General features: G+C 29.0%; 1 pseudogene; it reads left to right on the top strand.

The window, feature by feature from the left end:
• Positions 1-6,058, top strand: part of LOC108692325 — a 15,258-nt pseudogene extending 9,200 nt beyond the window's left edge.
• The last annotated feature ends 481 nt before the right edge of the window (positions 6,059-6,539 follow it).

Below are 6,539 nucleotides of genomic sequence, written 5' to 3'. Positions count from 1 at the left end.
GTGTGTGTGTGTGTGTGTGTGTGTGTGTGTGTGTGTGTGTGTGTGTGTGTTTATATGTGTGTGTGTGTATATATATATATATTTACGAAACTATAATAATAAAACATAAAATTAGTATAGTTTTTTATTTTTAGGGCCGATTATTTCATCTTTAGATAAACTGCGGTAATTTATTAATCTTAATGGACAAACAAAAGAATAAAAGAGTAAGAATAAGAGAGTAAGACAATTAGGTAGTAAGCTGAAGTTTACCGAAAGGTGAAACAACCCAGCCTTTGGCCTGGTTGCACCAACATTACATTGACTTTAAGCTTTAAAATTCTCTGTGTCTCTCCCTCTCTTTTGACTTTAAAAAAAGACAGATAGAGATTCAAGTCTCACTTAAAATCAAAATAATGTTGATGCAACAGGGTCTTAATCACATAAATTTTAACAGTCACGTGAATTTTTAAAAATCGACTGTCCTATATCTTGTCATTGGACCGGGAGACTACGGCGGCTAGCAATCAGCATAATACTTAAACATTTTGAGCTATATCGAAGCTATACAGAAGCGACTCCCACCTCCTCTGTACTGGGGAGGCCGAAGCTATATTTTTCTAATTTTAAAATATTTTATTTACGTTTAAACGAAGAGGCTTGTGAAAGCAATCCGTGACTTAAAATCACGATTTTTTCGAAAAAAAAAACGTAGGAATATAATTTATTACTTTACAGAGATTATACTTTGACCCAGAATAACCACACAAAAAACTGATCAAAATCCATGAATACTTACTTAACATGTGAGTTTCCTTGTCAGTAACAGTGGATTTGCGGACATATGTTCATATAAACTTTTTTTAAGTTTAGTGTGGAAAACTCGACCCCAATTTATTTTATTTTAATTCTGATTACATATTTAGTGTAATAATCCGTACGATTTTCAGACATTTCCGATAGTTAAAAAAAAAGTTGAAAGGTGAATATTTATCTGTTTTATACAGGTTACAACATGTGATAAAAAACTAAAACAAAATTTTTTTTCATAAACAAATCAAAATCATCTTAACTTTTTTAAATAGCATATCATTTTTTTCCATAATATTGTAAGAGTTTTCAACAAATCAAATCAAGACGAATTCAAATCACTACCGAAATATTACTTTTATTGATTTCATTGATATTTAATATTAAATTTGCAGTAAATTTATAACAGTAGTACTTACAACTGACTAGTAGAGAACATATTAATGATTTTATTTGATTTTATCATGAAAAAAAAATTTTTTTAAATCTTTTATCGCATGTTGTAGCCTGTATAAAACGAATAAATATTCACTTTTCAACTTTTTTTAAATTGTCGGAAGTGTCTGAAAAATCATGTGGACTGTTATACTGAACATTCTGAATACTGAACATTCTGATTCTGTTTGAAAATTTCAAACTTCAATCTTTAATCTTATTCTTCAATACATAGTCTGATTCCGACCTTAGGGTTCCTTCAAGGTACACTAAAATCCTAACACAAGTTATATGTAACGTATTTGTAGTTGTAATTTCACTCAACAATATAACTGTAATATAATAAACGTGTTATATTATGGTTATTTTGTTGAGTGGGAAATTATAACTAATAGATACGTTGCATGTAACTTTGTATTCATTGGAATAGTGCATCTTTTTTGTATCTTTAATTGCAAATTTCTTAAAATTATGACATGATAGAACAATTCAATAAACAGAATAGCATTTAGTACATAAAAAATTATGTATCGGAAATGATTATTATTTTTGTTCTTGTGCATTTTTTGTTGAACAGCATTAATCTTGAAATACAATAGGTATAGATATACAGTGAATCTTAAGCAGCAATAAATCATAGCCGATTATTCTCATCATATTCGATTATGATTTATCAATATCTTATGATTAAAAGTTCACTACACCTATTATATATTATTGTGTTTCAGGACATACATTTTCATTGTTAAGGTGAACTCATCACTGCTGTCTCAAATTGAGATTTTCAATTTAATCTATTCTTTTACCTGTATATTACAAGCGTTGTTACGAGAGTTGTTCGTATATGGTTAATATAAATAATACTTCTAGCCCGATTCATGCTAACAACACTCATTAAAAATCATTTGTCTTCGTTTAACATTTGACAAAAAGCATTGTGAGCGTGGCCCTATAAACTGATAGAGTTTATTCATACAATATAAAACAAGCGCTATTAAAACTTTACAAACTATGGCGGTATTTATATTTGGTTCTTATTTAGAGTCCCGTCTTAAATAATGTCTTAAGACGCCAATGATCCTCTGATTGGTTCGTAACATCTCAAGACTAAACTTAAGACGATCTTGAATATAAGAACTAACTATGAATACCGGCCTAAATGTTCAAATCTCATTTCAATAGATTGTTCCTTCTTATCAGTCTGTCATGTAATATAATAAAAAGAAAGAAATTTGTACACATTTATAGTTGAATATTACATAAATGAGAAATATATATAACTAAGAAAATATCTATTGACCACATAAAACAGTAAAACAATTTAAATTTGCCAAACATACAAACTTTATTTGTATTATACAGAGTGTCCCACAACTCGTGATTAAAGTTTTAATAACTGTATATTCCTAGTTTAAAAATAATAAGACAAAAATCTTAATATCAAAATTTCAAGCTGCTATAATAGTTTTTAAATTAATTTGTTATACATATTTAAAATAATTCGTTTTACATATTCATTATTTTTAATATCCTGTAATATTTTTATATTATATACGTTACATATATAATTATTTTCTATATTTAAACATGATTAGTGAAGTATTTATTTTAAATATTATTGTGTACGTACGTTATTACTTCAATCTCACATGAGGTGAATATATTACATAGACGAACATCCGCTTGTGTGATGCACAGCCGATCACAGAAAGGTTGCAACTTTTTCTTCGAGTTTCGAGATATAGCTTGCTCACCGAGTGTTTGATTCTTGGTACATAAATACTCATGGATACATAAATATGGATAAATAAGAACTAATTATATATTCCGAAGTTCATCAAAAAAAAAGTGTAGCAACTTTTCTGTGACCAGTTGTACCATCTCTGAGCGCGCGAAATGTCTGTGATTAGTTATATAATTTTAATTGCTATTAATTTAAAACTATTACAGCCTTGACATTTTGATATTAGGACATTTTGATTTTTGTCTTACTTTTAAGTCAGGAATATGTTTTAAAAGTTCGATCACGAATTGTGGGACACCCTATATATTACAAAAAATGTATCTTTTGTATATTACGAGGATTGTTTGATAAAGTTTAGTAAATTTCTATGAAATAGTGTCACAATCTATTTAATAACGTGTAACTGAAAAAGTTTTATTCTTCAGGTCAAATTTCAGCCAGAAATAACATTTATCACATTCGCAGTCGTTTCAAGGAAATGATTTAGCAATTGCAAAAAATGAAAAAAAAAAATTCCGTGCAGTATACACGAATTGGGCTTTGAATCGATTCTTCATCCATCTTATTTTGTGGATTTGGCCCCATGCAATTTTTTCCTATTCCCAAATTTGAGCCTAATTCGCGTGAATTCATTTTTCGTTTTTTTTTTCATTTTTGTGACAACTACCAGATATGTAAATATGAAACCGGAATTTTTTTTATAGAAAATACACGTTTATTGCATGAAAATGATAAAAAATATTTTGTTTGAAATATTGCCCATCGGTAGCTATTTTTTCCACTTGTTTGACAATTTGTGCATGCCACGCCAAAAAAATTGTTGTTCTTTTGAGCCAAACCAGTCAACTAGCCATTTTCGTACATCTTCGCGTACAACTTTTTATCAAATGACCCTCGTAAGTATTAGATGGGAAAAAGTTCGTGGCATTTTTCCCGTTACATCTAATGGGAAAAACGCCACGAACTTTTTCCCATACCTAATATGTACATTTATATATATCAAGAAATGATATAAAAAACGTACATTTCAGGAGAATTTGTTTTACCAAAAGGTGCAGATGTTCTTATAGTAGTTATACAAATGAATGCACCGGAATGAAAAATATTGGCCGAATCCAATGTTGATGTTTAACCCGGATTTCTTCCAGAAAAAAGAAATTGTTTGCCATATTATTACATGCCTTTTAGTGACGGACCAAGAAATTGCATGGGTAAGTATGAATAAATTATAATTTATCGTGATAAAATTGATGAATTTATAATTAGCAAATATATTGATAATTGGCAAATTTGCAGGTTCGAAATACGCAATGATGTCTACGAAAGTTATTTTAGCAACGCTGATAAGAACGTTCGTATTTAAATTAAAAAGCATTGAAATAGACAAAATCAAATTAAATTCGAACATCGTATTATCTACGTTAAATCTATAAAAATTAGAATTGAAAAACGAAATTGAAAATCTCTAAATAATATATAAATGAATAATATTGTGGTAATATAAATCAATAATACTATATATGGAAACATTAATTAGTATTCATTTATATGTTATTTTATAATATGTACATTCTGTAGCAATATACTTTCTTTATTATTAAAAGCAGAATATTAGTTACAAAATATATGTATACAAAATAATATATAAACGAATATTTTCCTAGTATTATTCATACTACTATAATGGCAAATAAAAATAATATATGCAACATATTGATTTATATGCATATATATTCTGAAACTATGTTCTATCTTTATTATTAAAGACAGAATATTGTTACAGAATTCATTAAGAAAATGTAATAAAATATAGATATAAATCAATATATAGCATATGTTAATTTTTGTCATTATAGTTATAAATGAATAATGAATGATAAATAAAGGCATATTTATAAATAAAGGCATATATATATAGATAAAGCATATTTTCTTATGTTTCTCATTTATGGTTCTAATTTCAAATTTTGTAATCATTTTCAAGTTTATTATTGTACTTTCCTTTTCCGGTTTCGGTGCCTGTAATAATTTATTTATATTTCGGCTGGGTTACACTAATGCACATAAAGCTGTGTCATACACAATTGCCGTAAAAATGTATTAAAAACAGATTAAATCGTCAATATATATCAATCCCCAATATATATTATTGTACTGTTAATAAAATATGTATCTGATAATTTCCATTTCGTTTTTGCATTCACAATGACTTCGGCTGGGACGCACCGACTGCACATTTCGGATGTCGGTGCAATTAGTATGTTCGACTGGTTGAATGGCTAATGCCAGTGTCGCATGTTCATCTCTCGGTACACCGCACAAGTGTACACAAAGTGGCCTCGACAAATTTGTTAGAGCCAGTTAGTGTAATTGTTGGATTTAGTGTTTTCATGAGACGCTGAAAAGCAGTGTGTGATCACGTATTGATTTTGTCGTCAATGTCTGATTTCGGTGCGGTTCACTTGATGCTACAAACTTCGATGCTACGCTTCGAAACTTTTATTTGACCAATTGAAAGAAAAAAAGAACTTTACCTAACTAATCAAAAAATGTTTCGAAACATTCGTAGCAGCAAGTGGACTGTAGCCAGGCATAATCCTCATTTGAAAATTGATATCCAACCTGTATCGTCAATTTTGATTTTATGAGTGATTTATATGTACTCATGAAATTTTTGACATCATCAAACGATGACGAATTAATATTGACAGAACATAAAAAAAGGCAGAGCGAAAATAAAAAATTGAAGAAATCGTGCGAAAACTGTCCGAAACAATGAGTTTTGCAAGTTAAATTAAAACTAACATAGTAATATAATATTTAATATTATAATATATTATTATAATATTTAATATTTATGTTTAATATTTAATATTTATGTTTTTATTACGTATTTACATTTATATTTATTCGTACTACTCGAAAAGGAATAAAATATTTATTGCGCCATCGCAATAAAATCGGGATAAACGTGGCTTTGTATTCCAAAAAAGCACAAAGAAGAAAATGAAAATTAGATTGGGTATGGGCATCATAGCTCCAAAAGCATGGAAAAGATTGGAGAAAACTGGTCATCCCGTGATGTCCTGATTGGACGTGATGCAATCATGTGTAATTTGCCATTCTCTTCCTATGAGGCTTTCTGTGAAAATCGATCATCTCAAATCAGATAGATTTCTTGAAAATCGTGAATGATGCAAACAGTCGAAAATGACAAAATTATTCTTCAAATACTGAACGCTTGTGACCATGATACTGTACGCAATCAGTATTATAGATCGGTAATAAGGTTCACATTTCATGAATCTCATCTGACGAAACATACACTACCGCGGTGGTAGGTATTAATAGTACATAACAGTCTTGATATGCACCTGTGCATGTTGATGTTTTTAGAAATCGCTATTAGTTCATGTAATCGTGCTACAAACTGTGGATCAGAAATATTCATCTTACATGCGCGTGATGTATATTTCACTTATGCCCATTTTACCAATGTAGATTAATTTTTTTCTCGGTTCATTTTACTTTTCGTCTTTTTCTAGTTCTAAAGAGTTAGAAAAAGAGGAAG

Source organism: Atta colombica, unplaced genomic scaffold (assembly GCF_001594045.1).
Source record: "Atta colombica isolate Treedump-2 unplaced genomic scaffold, Acol1.0 scaffold7, whole genome shotgun sequence".
Lineage (NCBI taxonomy): Eukaryota > Metazoa > Arthropoda > Insecta > Hymenoptera > Formicidae > Atta > Atta colombica.
The sequence above is the reverse complement of the archived record's forward strand: the minus strand, read 5'-3'. Positions and strand labels throughout refer to the sequence as shown.